At 44.0% G+C, this 21,308-nt stretch overlaps 1 protein-coding gene across 2 annotated transcripts in view; it reads right to left on the bottom strand.

Annotated features, from left to right (window-relative positions):
• Positions 1–21,308, bottom strand: part of NRP2 (neuropilin 2) — a 126,625-nt gene that overhangs the window by 8,547 nt on the left and 96,770 nt on the right. The window lies entirely within an intron of this gene.

Below are 21,308 nucleotides of genomic sequence, written 5' to 3'. Positions count from 1 at the left end.
ACTCAGGTTCTTTGGGATGGGCAGGACATTGCAACTACCCCATCTGAACAGAAAAAAATAAAGGTCTTCCCTGTCTTGGATCCCAGTTGACTGGATACACTCTCTGACTGTTTGCCTGCAGCACTCCCTCACCACTTTGATGGGAACTAGCTAAAACCTCTCATGAACGTTAAGTTACGATGATCTGAAATTTGGGGCTTCACATTTTTCATGATAGGCATTACTCAAAGAGGGTAGGCTGACTTACATTGCCCTTCACAGGGCAGTCTTCATTAACCGACTGACTAACCAATCAAGCACCCATCACTTGTTAAGAGGGTTGACTAGGTACCCGGGAACCATATAGAGGATTTTGGGAAATGAAGGTGTATGGGACCAGGGATCTACAAGCAACGCCCTTCAGTGTGTTTGGGAAGCAAATAGTTGTCCATAACAAAATAGCATAAAAGAAAGTGGGGCATTGTGGAGGGGGCTGTAAGTGCTGTTGGAGGGCAGGGCAGGGATTGGGCAAATGAGGCTGGGCCACTGGCAGGAAGGATACCTGGAGTGAGGAGGAGGGGGCTTCAGAATTGAGGCTGCTACAAGGTGGGGGTTGGGGAGTTCTAGGAATGGTTTCAAACACGGCACCGGAACCTTTTTACCCGCACACTCAGCTCTTGGGTTTGGGCTTGAATTCATTTTTATCAGATCCACTGAGGAATTCAGAGATTGCCTTGCCAGGCCACAAATCTTTCACCTTGTATTTCCCTATATGAGAGTCAGGTCCCTTCACCAGCTGCCGTGGAGCAGCACAGTGAGAGGAGGAACTCATGAGTGACCGGAAGGGAGTTTAATCGAGTTGGATTAATCATGTGAGCAGAGCAGCCACTACTTAAAAGATAAACAAACAAAATACCCAATTCAACAAAACGTAGTCATTTTCATACTGACATTGAACCTCAGACTGAAAGTCCCCTTGTTTCCCCGGGACTCCCTTCTCTTAGTATCATCGAGAGGTGGGTTAGGCATACAGTGAAGAGTTATTCAAGGTCTCTCCTATCTCCCATTATCCTGATTTTTCAGAGCAGGAAAGCCATAGTGGCTAGTTATTAAAACATCCACTGGACTGCTCCAGGAACTCCTTCCTTCCTAGAAGAGCCAAATATCCTCTAGTGTCCTTATCAGTAGATTGCAATACTACAGCATGAAGGGTGAACAGCAATACCCAGTTATGAAGTGAACCTACTCTAAAGAGATATGTTTTCCCCCAAGGGGTCTGGAACACTGCCTTGGCGATGTAAGACCACACATGCTATGCAGTGGAAACACCCCAACCTGCGACTGGGAAATTCCCCACTGTGTGATTTCGGTCTCAAACAAGAAAGCTCGCTCTCTCTCTCTCTCGCTACCCTCCCCTCCCCCCCCACACACACACTATCCTCTTCTCTCTTGTTTTCTTCCATTTTTTCCCCTCTTAAATTAAGATCCTTTGGGGTTAGTTTGCTTTTCTGCTTTCTGTTACTCACAGAAAAATTATGACCTTTACTTTCACCACTTCAGCTTTTTTATGGTCTACTGTGAGAGGCTTGGCATTGACACTGTTCTGTGTACTTGCTGCATTGTAAAGGGAGCTTCACAGGATGGCAAGGAGCGTGAGAAGCCTGCCCCAAACCACGGGCTACTTTTAGATCCATGATTAAGGTAGTCCGTCCCTGGGTCCTTGCACGCAGATCATTTCAGGACACCAGCAAAGGCTGGTTCTCTGAAAAGTCCCTTCCACGACAACTCTGAGCCATGCGTTAAGAGGCGTGGTTGAAATGGAGGCCAGGTTTGCCATCCAGAATGTGTAGCAGAGACACTAAGGACCGGTCAGTGTCAGTTCCACTCTAGACCTGAAAGGAAGTCGCACAGGATATAGAGGAGCACTGGACTGGGAACAGATGGCCTACTTAACGTCTGAGTTCTGCTACTCGCCCCAGGTATGAGAGCTTGGGCAAGTCACTGACCTCCTAGAGTCTCTGTTTGCTCCTCTGTACAGCAACCACCGATGTTCTTCCCTGCTCTAGAATTCTATTAATTTTATGGGCAGGAAATGAGACGAAAGCTGTGAGGGTCCTTCTGATGAGGGCTCTCTGAAGATGGCTGCTGGAGGAAGTAGACGAGGTGACTTCTACAGAAAGGGGCTTCATGGTCACAAGCTGCTCACTGCCCTAGTCTTTGTCCCGGGTCTGTCCTTTCCTGGAAGTGCTTGCTCCCTGAAGACATCCACCTTGCAGTGTGCATGGAAACAGAAGACCACGAAAAGGACAGATAAAGGGGAAACCATGAGGCTCTATATTTTCAACACTTGCTCATTTGGCTTAGGAACCAGTCCTGACAACTGGCAATCTAGGAACTGAGAAAGTGGGTAAGTTGTGCCCTAAGTTTGAAGCCTTCACTTTAACTGAGTCAGGGATAATAAAACCTTATGGAAAGCCAGCCTTAATACATCCACTTAACTCACCAAACTGCAACCAGCCTTTAAAGCAAGGAACGAAAAGACAGGAAATCACTGAAATAATTCATTTTCACAGGTCCCACCTGTTATCACGTCTATCATAAAGAGGAAGAAATCGAGGAAGGAGGGTAGCAAAATGCAATAAGTCATTGAACAAATCGGCAGTAGAATGGAGAGTAAGCCACAATTTCAACACCTCGTTTGGGACTGTGATTTGTGTGGGATAAGCTCTTGGCTACTTCGAGTCCTTGTTAAATTTAGTTCCAAGTTCCCGAACCCCCTGAGCCAGCTAAATACCTAAGTGTTTGGATGGGAGTAGCCTTCAGAAAATACCCTCAGCCATTTTGTTTTGATCTTAGCAGGAGATACAACACTGGGATCAAAATAAATGAAAAATAATGAAAGACTAGGAGATATTTCTTGGCCCTTCAAAGTGTTTAGTTTACCATTTAGTATTGGTTAAAGGTTCCCCCTTTCCACTACACTCAATTTTCCTAATTCAGTTTGCTCATCTCCAGTTGTTATAAGAAGCCAAAAGTTCAGATGTTGGTCTGAACGTTGCCAGAGATCTTCCATAGAGTCTGGCTACTTGAGAACCATCCATCCCTTGCTGGGTTTGGCTTGAGTTTAGAAGTACCAGCAGAAGATCTATTATCATGGGTTTTTATCTCTTGGGCTATAGCCAAATCTATACAAAATCATGGACAAATTATTTTTCGGAGTTTTCCAATGGTTTTAAACTGAAAAGGATGGTTTGAGATGTCAAAAGTCTGAACTTGAATTTAGCCATTATTTTCTATTATTTTTGGTTGAATAACTAAGAGGAAACACTAAAAAGGGTTGGAAATACCAACTGCAAATGAGAAGGCAATGAAATGATCTAACAATACTTTCATGTATGGAGGCGGAAGAGCAGCTAAGGCCAGAATGGCTCCACTGAGGCCCAGCAATGGCGTGAAAATAAGAAAAACGCAGCCAGAGAAATGTTTTGCTATAAAGATGGGCTTACAATTGTGCAGGCTGGAACAACTCAGGAACAGAGATGGAGGACAATTCTGGAATCCCTTCTTACTCTAGGTCTTTGAAAAATCAGAGATCTTCTCCATCACTGTAAGTAGATATGTCAACAAGGAAGAGGCTTTCTTACTGGTTTTGTTGGCTACCTTTTCTTAGGGTATGTAGGTGGAAAAACCACAGAATTTTTCAGGGAAAAAATAGTGTTTCCCTCCCCTCCCCTTCTTTGCCCTGAGATGTTAGGGAAAAAGTCTTCTACCTTCACATTTCAGAGTGTTTCCCCTGTGGGTTTGACATTTCTCCTCTCCTCCAGTCCCAATATTCAAGAAATGCACATACTTGAAACACTGTGCGGGCGGAGCCATTTGGAACAAGCTGAGTCAAGTGAAAATGTGGAGGCGAAGAAACAAAACTGCATCCCCTTCCAACATGAAAAAGGATGTCTTCTTAAAAATTGCCCTTCATATTTTGGAAGTCCTTGGAAAAGACTCTCTATACACAAGTATCTCACAGCTCTTGTGAACACAAGAATGAATGACTCTGTGATAAGATTTTAGGGGTTCCAAAAAGGTACCTCTCTCTACCCATTTAAGAGGTGATTCCCCCCAGAAGCTTGCTGGTGACCAATGTAATTATGTATAGTTATGTAATTATAATGTAATAGAATAATTCCTCAGGTTTGGTCTCCTGTAAGAATAAAACTAGCCAGAGGAAATAACCAATTAAGCCTTTGTGTGAAGGAATCTGATTCAAGCTTTTCTGGGTGAAGGCTTTGGTGGAGGAAGGGAGGGCAGAGAAAACGTAAGAATGCCAGAGGAGAGGAAAAGGGGCCACCGAGAGAGGGGGCCCAGGGCTTCCCATGAACCTTATTATTGAGTTCATACTCTTAGTCCGAGATTGGCTGAGGCCAGTGAGGCACCCCCAAGGCTCCTTTGACACTCCCATGTCAGCCCCCATCTAGGTCCTAACGATTATCTTCCCACCTCAGTACCAGCTGTCAGAACCTCCGTAGAGAAGCAATGGGGAAGCCCACGTGGGTCCCTGAGGTCCTTATGCACCTCCTACCAGTCCCTTGGTCACAGTAGGAAAACACAAAAGGACAAAACGGTTCTTTTAACAGCTGGTACTAAAATGAAGCCTCAATATCCAGCAGGGTGGTTGAGGACACAACATTGGTTAAGGCCACCTCTGGCTCAAAGCGTTCTCCACACTCCCATCATTACTAGAGCTGGCTGCTCTCTAACAAGTTACAGAGAACTCTAGTCCAGGCAGCTTGTTAATGAGTCGAGCTGCTGGAGAAAGAAACTGCTGTGGTTGAAGGCCAAAACATGGTATACTGTCATTCCAGTTCCGGATCAGAACCTTTGCTTTTGGGTATGTTAGTTAATGATATTAAAAGGGTTCAATGTTGCATAATTACACACAGAAGACAAAATAAGGTGTGTGTGTGTGTGTGTGTGTGTGTGTGTGTGTGTGGTGTGAAATGTCTCTAGCTCACCCACACGTTGAGCTCATGCTGTTTTTTCCCCCTAAGCCATCCAGAGTTATTTACCCAAGCCCCATGCCCAAGATTTAGCAGTCCTGGATTTTTGGCAGGTCAGAGAAAGCCCACAAAACCATTATGTGGATGGCAAAGGTATCTATTATGCTCACGAAGTCCCATTATCATGACCCCTTTGTCTTAGTACATGGCAGAAATCAGTGTAGTGCTCTTGGAAGAAAATGGTGTTTCAAACTAAGAGGCCCCTTGTTTTCTCTTCTGTTTGCCACTCCTTGCTGGAGCCATTTGGGGTTAGTAGCTTTGCCTGTACATATAAACCTCCCACTAGAAAATAACCCTGTCACCTGGTGACTTTCCTGAATCTCCTTAGAAGGAAGCTGGACACCACCTTTTAGCCGGGAAAGCCTGCTCCTCTCAGGGCGTTGGTCACAAGGCAGCATGGATTAGAGCATCTCCCTGGGCCTGGAGGCCCACTGTGGCTGCTGGAATATTTTAGTCTACAGCACAGTACTGTGCACTGACCTTAAAGGATATTTTTTTACATGAATTTTTTACTAGAAAACATAAATAAATAACAGCAAGGCACAGTACAGTCACTCTTTGAAGCAGCCACGTGGAACTCATTAATCATGGAGGACAGGGCTCTGCCTGCTGAACCCAGGGATAGAATTAACTCCTGGGCCACCGCCCGGTGAGCTGCCACATACAGGTAGGCCCACTTTCTCCACATACTGGCAGTTAAAAAAAAAAAAGGTCACTAGGATTAAAATACCCTTGGGCTAAAACTGTCCAGAGTCTTCTCTTACAAGCACTCTGCCCACTTTAGAGAAAAGGAGATAGTCACAGAGATTATGCGGCTTGAGCAAATATGGCAGGAGATATCACCCAGGCTGTCCACTAATTTGTTACCTTCTCAAAAGGGGACAGGTTCATTTAAAATGAACACCTCAGCAATTTCATTCTATGAAAATGAAAACAGGCACACCATTTGACCCAGAAATTCTATCAGAAAGAAATATGTGCCCAAAGAGGCAACTTCAAGGATGGTCATTGCAGTATTGTTTATAATTGTAAAAAAACCAAAAACAAAACACAAGACACAAGCTGAATGCCCACCAGTAGGGGAGCAGTACATCAATACAATAAGGAATGCTGTACAACATCTAAAAAGGATGAGGTAAATCTGTCCGTGTGTACTGAAGTATACTCAAGACTTTATCCAATGAAAGGAAGCAAGTTGTCCAACAAAGAACGCAAATGTGATGATACCATTTACACAGAGCAAAACCAAATGCCAACCAAATAAAAGCATGGAATTAGATATGACTATAGATGTTTGTTAAAGATATAAAACAAGGCCTAGAAATATATACCTCCAACTAATTCTTGTGGTTCCGCTCTCTGAGAAGGAGAGTGAGACTGGTTAACAATGAAAGGCACTTCTGTTTTCTCTGTATTGTTTGCACTTTTTGAAGATGTAGTTGTGCATAACTTGTAGGTTAAAAATACAGATGAGAAACCAGCCAGTTACTATCCTAAAATTTTCCCCAACCACCTCCTTCAGGATCAATAACCACTCTGGTCATAAGACTCCAAGAAAAGGTGCTTCCCCACTGTCATGCAGGGTCTCAGCTCCCGCTCCCCGCAGCAGAACGCAGGATGTGGCTAGGCCAAAAAGGAACAACAACGGAGCCATAGAAAGGGGAGTCATACCACTATATTCTTGCTGGCGGTTGGGCGAGACACAGGAAGTGGGATCAACACGATCCACAATGTAATCTGCTTGCTAACCACACTTGCTAGCTGTAATATGCCATCTGCTTCTCTGCCAACCAACCAACCAACCAACCAACCAACCGCCTTACCAGCGTGGCCACGGCAGTTATATTAGTAGCTAATGACTAACTGCTAACAGCTGATGGCCACCCAGCCATAGCGGATGGCCATCTGGTTACAGCTGATGGCCATCTAATAACCAAAATGGCACCTTTCCATGTGAGGCCGAGAGCCTGGAAACTGCTCTCTGGGACTCTGGCTCCACACCCACTCAACACCCAGCACATCTGTTGCTAACTCTTCAAATGGCTTTTCCTATTTCTTGGTCCAATGCCTATGGGACTTTAGTTTTTTGGGACTCTTGAAGGTCAGTGTCCACAAAGGCCAAGAATAATTACTTCACCTAGAAGAGAGGAGAATGATTCTGGGTTTCCTACCCACCCACTAGTTTTCTGCCGGTTTTCCTGAAGCACCTAGATTCTCCATTGTGCCAGACCATCCTAAAAGGGTTTTGCTCTTTGGCAGTTCCCCCAATCTCGTATCTCTTCAGTGCTTAGGCTTGGAGCCAAACGGAACTCCTCCACACAGTTATTAAAAATGTACTCTGGCTGATGCCTGTGGCTTGATGACTTCTGAGTGTGCAGGTTTCTGATTATACCTAACCTCTAGACATACTTGCACGCACCTGACTTATGTCAGGCTTCATTAAATCCTACACACTTCCTAGATTTTAATTTATTTCCATAAGGTGATTCTTTTCCTTGCTGATTATAAGACCCTCAGCTTGTGTTCCCCTCTCCCCTCCTTTTGCTCTGGTTGGATTTGTTTCGTGTTTTCTTTGGGCAGTCACTGAAGGGGATGAAAGGCAAACTACAGCTGTGAGAGCCACAGTGATGTGCACAATTAGAGAGAAAACAAGCCGTACCAACAGATCTGCAGTCTGGCTCAGATGAGCAGCTCACAACGCAGACAAATCAAAACTTAAAAATAAAGCTCTTTTCATCAAAGATTACAGAAAGGCCACAATGTTTGTGAAAAACAACTGCAGAGTCAGTGAAGAGGGGTGAGAAAAACAAACATGGGCCGCAGTAGATTGGCTGGGCTTTGGATATCTGGGCTAGGAGGGCAGTGTCTTGTTTCAACAGCAAGAAGGCACACTTACACCCTCATCAAGAGCCAGGTAGGAGCCCGAACAAACCTAACTGTGCCTTGACATCTGGTATTTATGATCCACGAAACACAATTTCTGTAACACTTGTGCTTGAGCTCGGTCTGAAATATATGATACCACGTTGGTAACAGTGCTGTGCTTGGTACCTAAGATTAGAGTCCTAAGAGTCTTTGCCCTTTTGGGGAAGAGAGAGGACCTGTAGAATGAGCGTTGGGACTAGAACCAAGGCAGAAAGAGCAATGATAAAATTCTCAAAGGTGGCTCCCAAAACAGTAATGCTAACAAAATACAAGCGATGGCTAATTTAATTTCATCTGGCAAAGTTGGTCCTAGGTTAGCTCAGGAAAATGGTACCTGAGACTGGGTCTTTGTCTGAAAGAAATACTTTCAAGATGCCTTCATTTCATCCTTTTCTAATGGGAACAAACAGGTTTAAGGAAAGCCAAATATTACTTAGGCAAAATGGGTAATTGTGCTGGTCATGACAGGCACAAACAAGGCTTTAATCATGGATATTCCACTCTATTCTCCTGGAGAGGACAAACAGGGATGTCTATACTGAGCCTTCTCTACTAACAGAGCTTCCTCGAAGATCTGAAAACCAGAAGCCTATTTCCTCGTAGCACTAGTTGGACAGGTTTCCTAATTATAAAAGCACTCCTTCCTGGATCTGGGTTTAGAGAGGGGGAAAAAGCAAGACTCTGGCAGAAATATGGTCTCTCGGACATGTCCCTTTTCTTAAGACCTTTACAGATGGGTCTTGGACCCCTGAGGAAGTCTCCTGGGTTGATGGAATGAATGTTCCTAATATATCCAACGACCTCTTCTTGACCACATTCTAGAAACATTGAACAGCTGGAGGTTGTAGTTCCTAGATTTTTTTCTCCTAATCCTTTTCTGATGGAAATATTTTATATAACTAATCACTAACTACCCAAAGAGGAGAACCAAAGAAAAATATTTGTCATTGAGATCTGGCTTGTTTAGTAAGTTTTCCCAAGTCCCTCTCCTCCAGGTTTTCATGGAATGTTCCTTTTATACACTGTTGCACCCTGATAGTCTAGGTCTACAGTAATCATATAATTATCTTCATTACTTGCTCCAAAATGAAGTCTAGAATATCTTCAAACCTTGAACGTGCTACAAGTTCTCGTTCTGACCGGGAAAGTGCTCATAAGTTGGAGATGAACGTTCCCCTGTAATAATTTGGTAGGCAAGGGGTAAGATGTCACCACTTCTCCAAAGGAAGCTATGTGTCTCCGTAGAGCCGAGTACATGATTCAGCTTCACCGGTCCCATTCCCCTAGGGGACCCTTTGAAAGTAAGAGTCCAATCTCCAGGGGTTTGCCATCAAGAGAAATTTTGTGGAAATCATATTGATCAATTTAGCACTCAGCAACTTTTGCAAAATCCCACACCCATCATAAAAGTTGGCTCAGCTGCACAAATTGGATAAAACTCCTAACAAGTAGTAATAAAAAGAAAAGAAGGAAAAGCTGGCATTCAGAGTCAAGGAGAAAACCCACCTACCTCCCACAGAAATGCCCTGTAGCTCAGAAGGCAATGTGTAAACTTTGAAAACATCAGTTTGTTCAAAGCCTACATTTCAACTTTGTTCTCACAGGCAAAGGGGAAAAAAAACCCAGATGTTTGTATAAAAATATCATTATTTTATTACATTCCACACAATACATTTTCAAATAGTTTCCAATGTCCACAAGTTATTTTGACACACAGGCAACTGAGCAATGCAAGAGTTGTCACAGTTATAGGGAGAGGGGATAAGAATAGGAAGTTAAAAATCTTTAAGTTTTCTTGTCTTGTTGTTCTTTGGTAATTTTCGGTTATTTAGGTGTTAGCTTGCCTGCTAGTTTCATTTTCAAGACAGGGTCTTTTTAAAGATGGGGCATCAACCTCAGAAATATTATTGGATTTCCTATCCTATTCTGGCTTTAATCCCAAAAGTGTGGGATAAGGGAAAAGACAATTTTACTTTATTTTCAGCATCCTGTTTTGTCAATGGCACCGCTATGATCTTTTTTCCTTTTTTTCTGCCTTTACCAGCAATTAGGAGATAGCAATTGCTAGTATAGTATCAAGCAAGGGATTTTCTCACCCCAGAGATAGGGGATTCATTCCCTCCTGGATCTGTTGACATGAAACTTCTAAGGCAAAAACTTTACCAGCCTGAGCTAGACCTTCAATTCATTCATTCATTCATTTGTATTTTATGAGTTGCTATCACCTCTTTGTCTTCTGAAAAGCAACTCTAAACACATGCATGCATGCATTCACCAGTCCAGTCTATTTTTTTTCAGAAGAGAGTGACTCTTTCCTCCCTCTACGAAATAATTTTGCTTTTTAAAGATGCAAGGCATGCTTTTATAGAAGAGCTGCCCTTTTAGCATAGTACCTGGATAATACTATGAAAGTTGCTGGGGCCGAGAGAGAGAGAGAGAGAGAGAGAGAGAGAGAGAGAGAGAGAGAGAGAGAGAGAGAGAGAGAGAATGTGTGACATCCCCAGCTGAAGTGCATCATGGGATTCACGAAGATTCGAGCAGTCTCATATTCTCAACTATGACATGTACATAAAGATGATGCCACATGGGGCATCAGATAAAGATACAGCAAATTCACAAAGTTGTTGTCTTCTTTTAAAGAAGGGAAATCCTCAAGGGTATATGGTAACTCAGACAGTTGCTACACTGGCTGGATTTTCCAGGTGTAATTTCCTGACACCATGCCTCCATGGGGTGCCTACAGGGATGTCAATCATTTCAGAGGAATGCCTGGCCCCAAATGTGAACACCTGAGATAAAAAGCCCTTAGTGACTGGCATGGAAGTCATCCCATGGTGTCATGGGTGCCTACCCCTCCTCCCTCTCCCTGCTTCTTTTCTCATCTTCAGCTGGGGTAGGACACGTCTTGAAATTTCAAGGTAGCTCACGCTTTAGCCTTTCATCTTTTCTTTTTTTTGCAGGGCTGCTGTGGTTGAGACAGAGTAGCTCTTTGAAATAGAATAAGAGTGGGAGAGCACCATTCTTTCAAGAGGATGAAACAAACCAGATGCAAAAGAGAGTGTGTGTGCACTAGACTAGGGACTGATGTGGATATTCTGAAAGAATGTTAAAAGTCTCTCTCTCTCTCTCCCAAGCAACCAAAAAAAAAAAAAAAAAAAAAAAAAAGAAAGAAAAAGAAAAATCAACCATTAGTATTTTGTTCTCCGAAGGTACCTGGAGGCTTTCAGCCCAGGCAACCATCTTTGGAGAGAATCTTGTACTTCCCCAGTGGATTCCTAGCAGGAAGGTGAGAAATAAACACCCTCAGGCTGAGCCCCAGTACACTGAGAATCTCATTAAAATATGAATTTTCTATCACTGAAATCGACTTCATTATTGAATCTATCCTTTGTACAATATCATTAGGCCATTTATCTCCAACATCCCTTTCCCTATGTTGCTTTGAGAGGACAAATGGGTGGCAACAGATTTATCTTCATTATACTTCTCGTGACGATACAGCAACATCTGGAAATGCCAGGCCAGCCTATGAGGGTGTATTTGCCAGATGCTACGAAAAGGGGTAGCACACCGGTACATTTAAAAAATGATTACTCTTTAGTCTCTCATAGTATTCAACTAAGTCAGGTGGACAGCCTTACATTTTAGTGGCTATAGATTCAGGCACACATTAACACCATGAAAGGAAAGCAAATGATCTCTTTTCCCCATATGTTACAAATGCTATTACAATGACCAATATAATACCAAAGAATACAGTTTTTAACCTTCTTACTCAACTCCATCCCAAGTTGGGCACAATGATTCCCCTCAGATGAGGAGACTTTTAAAACACAACTTTTCAGTCCTTCCGTCTCCTCCCTTCTCTCCTCCGTCTCCTCCTGCTCTCTTTCCACATAAGCCACTGCTTTTCCTACATCAGTCTCAGTTTCGTTATTCTCTATGACTTATTCCAAGATTGGACTTAACTGATAAAAGCTAAACATTCATTATGAGCTTCTCTTTTATAAGGCAACATGAGACAGATTTGCTTCAGGGCTGGACGTAGAGATGGTTCCTTTCGCACCCAGTGGCTGTTATCCTGTGACTTCAAAGACGCCAGGAGACATGACAAGGGGTCACGTCTGAGTGCATTGGGGGAACCTTTCTCTTGGGTCAGGTGTGGGGGGGATGGGGCGAGGGATGGGAGGGGCCACATTGCAGTTCACGCGGCCTCAAGGTTTTTAGGTACCTGGAGATGACAATGGTAGCCAACAGAAAGCCAGCCAAAGCTAGATAAGGCAACAAAAAGCTTCAATCTCTTCTCCAAGTAAACAAAACTAGTACAGTATATTATTTCCTTGTAAAATGTACCCCCGGAGAAGTAACACAAGAGTGAAAGGGGGTGCTCTCTAAACACACCCACACACTCCCCCCCACACAAGGAACCAGTCTCTCTCTCTCTTACACCCACACACAGAGCTAGTCACACACACGAATGTATACTATGTACAAACACACAGATCCAGGATTCCCCTCAAGTCTCCTGGCAGACTGCCCACCGAGAGGAGGTATGGGGTAAGGCAAGGGGAAGAATCAGGGAACCAGTTTCTGGAAGAAAACCAGCTGAGCCTTGAGTTGTGAAGTGCTTAAGGGTGTATCTCTTCTCAAATTCCAATTTGCAGCATTAGAGTTGGGGTTGGTTGGTTTGGAATCAAAAAAAGGAAACAAACAAAAAAAAAAAAGAAAAAAAAAAGAACCCAAAGAGAATGTTCGGGATGGACAAGAGTGCACAGGGTGTGTGCCCCAAGAGAGAGATGTCTGAGAGTTCACACAGAGACTAGGCGAGGAGAAAAAAGTGCAAAATCGAGGCAACGTGTTTGCAGTCTTTCTCTTTTGTTTTGGGTGCTGTCCTTGCTTCGGCCCTCAGCAGTGAGAGCTGCGGTCTTGCTCTAGCTTAATGGTTAGGGTGGGCTCCACCGCCAGAGGGGCCCCGTTGGTGTAGTGGGAAGTTTTGTAGGTGATGGAGTGATCGGTCTTCTTGGCCGCATAGCGGAACCGGTGGTAGTGAAGCACCAGGGCCAGCGCGACGGAGACCAGCACCAGCACGGCGCCCCCGGCGGCCATTACGTAATACCAGTAGGCTGGGATGGGCTGCACGGGCACCGTGTCCACTGTGGGCTCGGTCCCTGGTAGGAGGGTGCCCCCTGGTGGAGAGACACAGAAGAGTGTTGCTAGGCTGAGAGCATGCAGACTAATCAAAAAATTAATTAAAAAAAAAAAAGGAAACACACACATGCTTTGGAGTGGATAGGGAAGGGGACCGGGGAATAAGATGGTACTGAGTATATAGTGCCTGCCAAGCACTTTTAAATGACTGATATTATTTCCTTCTCACAACATTATGAGGTAGATGAGACCTATTATATAGATGAGGAAGTAGAGGCTCAGTCAGGTTAAACGAAGAGTGGTTACACAGCAAGTTAAGTAGTAAGTATGGGATTCAACCAAGAGCTCTTTTCTTCTTTCTGTTAAACCACAATTACTCTATAATACATAGAAGCGTTATAATTCACCCATATGCATGCTCGGGGGCACACACACACGCACACGCACACAGACACACACAAATATACACAAGTAAATGATGTTGAAATAACTTCTGGGATTCCATAAGGCTGATTCCCTGAATGGGTGGAAATACAGTATTTGGTCTGGCTGGCCAGTGTTCTCAAACAGTGTATTAATTAGGCTGGCTAGACTTGAAGGTAAATTCCGCTTTGGCTTGCCAAGGGTTCCATGCCCATTGAAATCAGCCTGGTCTTGTCTAAACAGGTCAATTCACTGTCAAGCAACGACTAACAAATCTTCATTTTTAAAAAACTGGATGGAGGATTTAAAAATCTGACTGGGAGGATGTTGAAACAAAAAATGTGGGCACCAAGTGAAAGTGGGTGTGTGAGCGAGAATGAGTGAGAGCCAAGGGAGGGAGATCATTTTTAATCAAGGGAAAGACAGAGGAGGGAAAAGAAGCTAGCAGAGGATTTAGAAGGCAACCACATTCACGGGCTGGCCTCTGGTTGCCATGGAAATGATGTAGTAGATTTAAGCCCAGGGTAACTCTGGGGAAAGACTGGCTAGAATCCCACTTGATGCAAAACAGTGCTACAACTTGATTCTCCCAAAGATTTACATCAGATGAGAATCTGGCCCAGAATGGGACTAGGAGCATTTGAGCTTGCCAAAACGAGACATGATCTTTACTTCTGAAAAATGATGTATGCTTAACCTATGAAAAATTCCTCCCTAGGTGCTTAAATCAAGTGCCAATGGCCAGAAAGATGTATCTTCTCTATCCCTGGGCCACCCCAGTGGGGAGCTATGGCCATGCTGCTGCCTTCCTCATGCATCATTGGTCCTACTCTGTGGGTGTATCTCTGCTCAAGATGCAGACAGACAGGGCTTATTTACGTTTTTAAACCTCCTCCATGAGACTCGGAGCTCCTCAAGCAGAAGAACTCGCTCTCATCTTGGTTTCTACCTCAGGGTATGCACAAAGAAGGCGCTCAATAAATGCTATGAGTAAAAGACTGAACTGAGGCAGAGACTTTTATTTCTGAGTCAGTGTTCACCCATTCCTCTACCCCGAACACCAGGACTTCTCTCTTTGATTTGTGGAAGAGCTGAGACCTTTTGATGTCTTCTCAGAAGTGGCAGAAAAAAATGAGAGCATTTTTCTTGGAAAATCTTTCAGAGCTTGCCCACCTTCCCAGATCTCAATCATTGGTTCCTCTAGTTTTAGGGATCCCTTCCACTAATGTGCAGGGGTCATTGATGCCTCTTGGGCCATCAGAAGTGCCACAGTATGGGAGGAGCTTTGACAAGGGTGTGTCACACAGCATACACCCTGACAGCCACGTGCACAACCCGTGGGGTGGAAAGGCTCCCAGAATCCCAGGATCCCTACCATTCCCGTCTACACCGTCATCTTCATGACTACCTACTCTATTTTTCTTTAATTTCATTACTGTAGCTGGGAAAGCATCGCTCTCTCTCCCCCCGCCATATTAAAATTATGCATAGAAACAGTGAATGGGAAAGCAAGGTGCTGAAAACAGCTCCTTGAAATGGCCAGCTTTCGAGTTACAGCAAACTGGTGTCAACTCATTATTCAGGTCACCATGAGTATCTGCTGCCTGGCAACCGTCCTGCTGTTGGATTTTCACATGGACTCAGAAAAATGCACGAGAAGCAACAAAGTGTATAGGGATGGCCCAAAGTTCCTCAGTGCCACCCCCAACAAATGGCGTTCTCAGATTTGCCTCTGATTTCAATTTGGTTCCACAGTGAGGACCATCCCCTAATGAGGCTGCAGCTCACCACTGAGAGGAAAGGAAGGCGAGAAATCCACAGGGCTTAACTCCCCATCTGAAGCACCTGACCAGACCACAAAGGCAGGAGTGCAAAGTTTAGTCAAGCAGAAAACAGGCACAACTGCTCACATTCTCTCCATCACCACCTAGTCTCAGCTCAAAGGTGTGCTTTCCTTCAGCCAAAAGGCAGGTTTTCAACATTTAATACACCACCTATGGCTCAACGTGCTGGGGCTGGGGAAGGATGTGGTCTTAATGCTAATGCCAAAGTGTTTTTTAGAGAGACAAAGTTGGGGCACAGTGGGGAAGTCTGAGGGGACTCACTGGGGAAAGTAAAACCATGGTATGTGGATCACCTATTCAGAATCAGAAAGATCCTTGGTCTCGGGGTTCTGCTACATTTAAAATACAAACTCCACTTTAGGTATAAGACCCTCTTCCCCTTTCCTAGCAATGTTCCCCTCCCCTGAAATTATCAACATTGCAAAAATTTTTAGTGACAAAAGCCGCTTTGGGGGACATTATATTGGCTCCTTAAACGTTGTCCTTGGGCATTTATTTGGAGATATTAAAAAAACATACTACATGAGTTTGTGCTTTTAAAGTTAAGGGAGTAACAAAAGAGAAGATACACCTGACAACCTTTCCCTTATCACCCACAGGCAATTTTGGGGTGACCTGTAGTTGAGGGCCAGAGTTTCTCAGAACGTTCCTCAGCTAAAGAGACTCAACTCCCACAGGCAGGTGGATCTGTGGTCTGGAACCTGGCTCTGTGGCAGCCCTTCGAGGGCTATATGCTAATGAGGCTGTGGTTTGCCGGAAAAGGAAGTTAAAGAATCAACAGGGGTTAAATCACCATCTAAAAAGCACCTTCTTAGACAATTGCAGCAATCCAATGGATATCGGATGGATGGATGGATGGATGGATGGATGGATGGATGGATGGATGGATGTATTCTGGAACAACATTCAGATTCTCTGGAAAATGGTAATGACTCACTGGTACTTCACATAACTGTTATTCTTGGAAAGTGCTAGAGATTCTGCTAGTTCATGCTGTGCTTCTAAATAAAATTGCAAAAATGTGGTCTCTTAGGGAAAATGCTGCCTGTACCAGGTACCGGATTGGTGAGTGGCTGTATTTTTGCCTCACTCACATCCTCAGTCATATGGGGTGAGGATATGGACCATTGCTTTACAATAAAGGAGCCTGAGGTAGCTCCCCAACAGGGGAGGAAGAGCGCTTCAACCTAGAAAGTGTGACTTCAACCTTGCCTAGCGCTGGTGACCTGAATGTTCCCTTTGATTGCTCTGACTTCTACCACTTACATACTTTTTCTTTGTTTCCCAATTGGAAAATCAACTCCGGAATTATTTTTCATTATTTTTCACCCCCAACTCTCCAATTCTCCACAGAGTTTTCTCCTTCTGTGAGATAATGAGAAACAGATATTTAAAGAGTCAATAACTACAAGTGTATTTGCAAGGCTGAACAAGCTTTCATCTGCAAAGGTTTTGAGCCTTTGCAGGGGCAACATGAACGCAAAGAATCTGAATTCTGAGAAACAAGAAATGTGAAGAAGCCCTGCATGGGAGGATAATAAGGAGAAAAATCACATAGTAGGTAATGTTCCTTCCATGTCTACTGTGCAAATAGGGTTACTGGATTAATATGCAATTGGGAAATGTGGCTAGTACGATGGCTACAATGAGTGGGCATTTCCTGAGCGGTGAGCATTGGGCTATGGGCTCCAGGTGAATTATCTTGTTTATTTCTCATGACTCTGAGATGGGAGAACTGAGAACTTGAGAGGATAAGTGATTTACCCCTGCTTTTACCTGGAGGAAAATTGAGGAGGAGGGCAGAGCAACACATGATGAAACCCTATCGATGGCCCAGAGCCCTCAGAAGTTCATACCTGCTGGTAAGGGGCAGGGTCAGAATTGAAAGCACATCCTGTGCTCGAACCCAGGGCTCAGATAATGACGGCCTGTAGGTCAAATGTGGCCCACTGCCTGTTTTGTCCATTTTAGAACACCGCCTCCCTCATTTGTTCACATACTGCTTGTGGTTGCCTTTGAGCTACAATGGCAGAGCTGAGAACTTGTGACTCAGAGTCTCATAAAGCCCAACATATTTACTATCTGGCTTTTCACAGAAAAAGTGTGCAGACCCCCATTCTTGAGCAGGAAGTGGCCCTCGCCCTTTCTGCTGCCTACTTCTGTTGGAACCTGTCTGAGGATTGTCTCAGTCAAGTTAGGTTCTCACTGAATCACTGAAAAAAGAAAGCATCTGCTACAACTAAGTTTACGACGTGTCCTCTGGGCCTGGAGGGGTCACCCAGGTCTCTTAAAGAAATGTTTTAAAAGTCAACAATGGTGAGTTGTCTCTCTCAGAAGAAAAAGAAAAAAAGGCTCATTGCAAATAAGAACTGTTTTAGGCCCGGCCTGTCTGGGGAGTCCTTTTGGGACAGGATGAAAATAAAGTGTTGGTGAAGGGGCATTTCAGATAAAAGGTTTATTTAATTTGTGAGATTAAACAAGCCCCCCCCCAAAAGGTTGGCTCCTCTGGAGAAGTTTACAGAAGATAGTAGAAGAATGTGGTCTGTTTGGACAAAGAATGGAAAAGTACAAAATACCCTGAGAAATGACTCTTTTGATTTGCCTTCCAAGCAGTGTATGGAGGGTCATCAGAAGGTTTCCATTAGAGTAGCAGAAAACATGCTGACTCCCCCATCTATGTAAAATGCCTCTTTGTTATTATTCTTATTATTTATACAGAACACGGACCTATGTAAAAGGAACCTTGTCTTTTGGTGTCCTACTTTTGCTAAATTATTTCAAATCCAGGGAATTCCCTGCTTGATGGGTGAATGAAGACACACAGCGGCAAGATTCGTGTGAATAGGTCAAGTGTCGAAAAGAGTTTTTGTTTCCTTCTCTCTTTTTAAAAAATCTGAATTATGCCCTGCACTGCCCTTGTTTGAATAGTTTTATTTATCGTGTCGACTAAATAAATAAATAAATAAATAAATAAATAAATAAATAAATAAATAAATAAATAAGATGCCTCTAAATTCAGACCTGTGGTTAGTTGGCTAAAGTCTCGGACACATCTCATCTCGTTAGTGGCACTGAGGTTACTTTCTTTAAACTAAGCCTTGTCCTTTCTGTTCTTGGAGAGAAGAAAAGTCAGTGAGAATGATGTTTTTCTTCCCTTAGAGAAACTGACGTTGGCAGCTGTTTAGATGAATAGTAAACTTGCAGGGAGGGGATGCGCCAGGTCTCCGTAATAGGGGTGGCAGTGTGCGCAAGCAAACCTCACAAAGAATGCCTCAGTGTCCCCTTAGGCGAGCAATGGCAGCCAAGCAGTTACCAGCTTTACACACATCTGATCTCCAGGCTTCCTTGCTCAGCAACACCTAGTCTTCATCTGGCAGCTGGAGACGTAAGGGGGAGGGGGAGCAAGGAGAAGGAGTCACATAGCACAGCTGCCTATCTGGAACCCTGGCAGGATTTAGGAATACTTCTCTGCCTTTCATCAGAGGATTACGTGCATAAACGCCATTTAACCCTCACTGCGTCTCAGAAGTGCTTCTAGTCGAGAGAATGGTGGGAGAAAAGAAGCCAAGAAGAGCAAGAACTTGAGGCCAATTCCAGGTCCTGTGCCCTGGGACGGGGGCCTTTATGCTGGTGAGCAAAGGTTCTGGGAGGCAGCCAACAGGGAATGAGGGTGGGTATGCAGAGGGAGAGATGGGGGTGGGACATAGCTGAGATGGGCCAGCTGGCACTAAGTAAACAGAACTTCAAACCTGATTCACCGTCAAACCCCTGCCAGCTCTGTCACGGCCCCAAAATGGGTCTCTCTGAACACTGCTCTCCTCTATGCCCACGAGAAATGCCTTTGGTGCTCATTTTCTCCTGGTTTTACCTGGATGAAAATTGAGGAGGACTACAGAAAGTGAAACCCAAGAGATGGGCCCCATGTCCTGAAGAACGGGTCTGAGACATGAAACCTACATCCTCAGTTGTTAACAGGAGACACTGATGTTCCTTTTAGCATCCATCACTGGTAGACATAGCAGTTCTGAATTCTTCACTCTTACAACCACCTGCCACAAGTGCCCCCATCCCTGGGATTTCCATGGGTCTCTAACGGGGCGGGGGGTACCAGACCCAGTCTCTCTGCTGCTGCTTGTTCAGAGACTCTAACATGAACAAGAACTCTTGCTTCCACCGTGAGCTGCTAAAAATAACCACCTAGTCAACAACTGCAGAACTCTGATTATGGGCTTTATATATTTTTACTCGCTTCTTTATTATTCTTTTTTCTTTTTTTGAAAAAAGAAAGTATCAGTTAAGAGGAAATAATTCATCACCTCCATTAGACCACTTTTTTTGTGTGTCTTTTCCCTTTACACACAGTTTTGCACTTGTTAACCTTCAACTTCTAGGAAAAGATACATGATGGTACTATGTTTATAGCCAGTGCTTCAAAAAAGAAAAAAAGAAAGAAAGAAAGAAAGAAAAGAAAAAATACACACCCAGGCTACATTGTTTAAAATGTGACTCATAACACCAACAAGAAAAAAAGTCTTTTTAAAAATCACAACACAGCTTCTTCATTCTCTCTTTTCTTTGTCCCTTCTCTACAGTTTTTTTCTTCATGGCTTGTTTCTCTTCTTACTGACTCACACCCTGATCCATAATCAAAGTATACACACTAAGCAGAAAACACAAGGTGGTTTGCATAAAAAGAACATGTCTCATGGCAAGAAATGAGTAAGAGGTGGAAAATGAAAGACACTTCAAAATACAAAAGAGCGAGAATACCTAATAAGCTCAGGTCCGGAGGCCACTGTTATTGCATTTCCTTAAAGATTTACCTGGTTTCGCTTCAAGAATGGGAATGCTTCTGTCTCATGGTTAATTTATAATGGACAAGAAAAACAACTCGAATTCAAGAGAACATACTAACAATGGAAGTGCCTGCAGTTAATAGTGTTTTGCCATCACCTTTCCATATCCTGCTGCCCAAATCTGATTTCTCTTGGTTTCCCTTTCTGAGTGAAAAGGCAGATTTAATCCTAAGGCCTCCACACCCCCATCGAGAGAGGGCTGCCTCTGCCCGGACCAGGAGAGAAACGGTATGCCAGTCACTAGGTTACACAGAGCAAATGCTCCTCTTTCCTCTCCCAAACGGAAAGCTTTGCTTGAATCAAAACACAGATTTGCATGCGGAGGTCAAATGGGCCGGAGCCCAAAAGAAGACTCTCTGGCCCTGGGTTCATCTGGCTACCATGTTGGCATTCCATGTGAAACTTGGCAATGGGATTAACATTGTCCATTCTCAACTCCGATCCTGCTTTTGACTTGGCCAAGTCTCTGCTCCCCAAGATTTGGTTTCCTCCTTCCAAAGATGCTCATTATCTCCCAAGACATCAACTGTGGGCCAATCCATGCCACCGGTGCTCTGCCTCTGCTTAATCCCCCAAACCAGCCCATCGGGAACACACCGGAAATTCTTACCTTCAAGTCACTAAGCCCTGTGTTTATTTTGGCTAGATGAGCACTGCGGCTCTGATGATATTTTATTTATATATATTTTACAAGAGAACATGACTGGACTGTGAAGCCTCATGGTAAACACAGCCTCAAGGAGAGCACATGTGCCCTGGTTTGTTTATTCTTTTACAGAAGCAAAGCACTTAGCCACTGTACCTGTCAGTCACGGACCCAGGCATGTGTGCTCACACAGAACACTGTCTGCGGCAGTGCCTGGAAGTTTTTAATCAGCCTTTCCTGGGAGCTGTGAGTCTCAACACCCAATAAGAGTCCGGTGAGACAAATAAGCAGGTTCCACTTCTTCCCAGCATCAACATTACCTTGGGTCCTGAAGGTTAGAACTTGAATTCAACTGTATTATCCAAGTTGTTCAGTTGTGACCTCAGCTTTCCTTCCAACGCTTTAGATTTGCATGAACATAAAACTCACACCC

The sequence above is a fragment of the Rhinolophus hipposideros genome (assembly GCF_964194185.1).
Source record: "Rhinolophus hipposideros genome assembly, chromosome: 6".
NCBI lineage: Eukaryota > Metazoa > Chordata > Mammalia > Chiroptera > Rhinolophidae > Rhinolophus > Rhinolophus hipposideros.
Note: the sequence above shows the minus strand (reverse complement) of the source record. Positions and strands in the feature narration are given on the sequence as shown.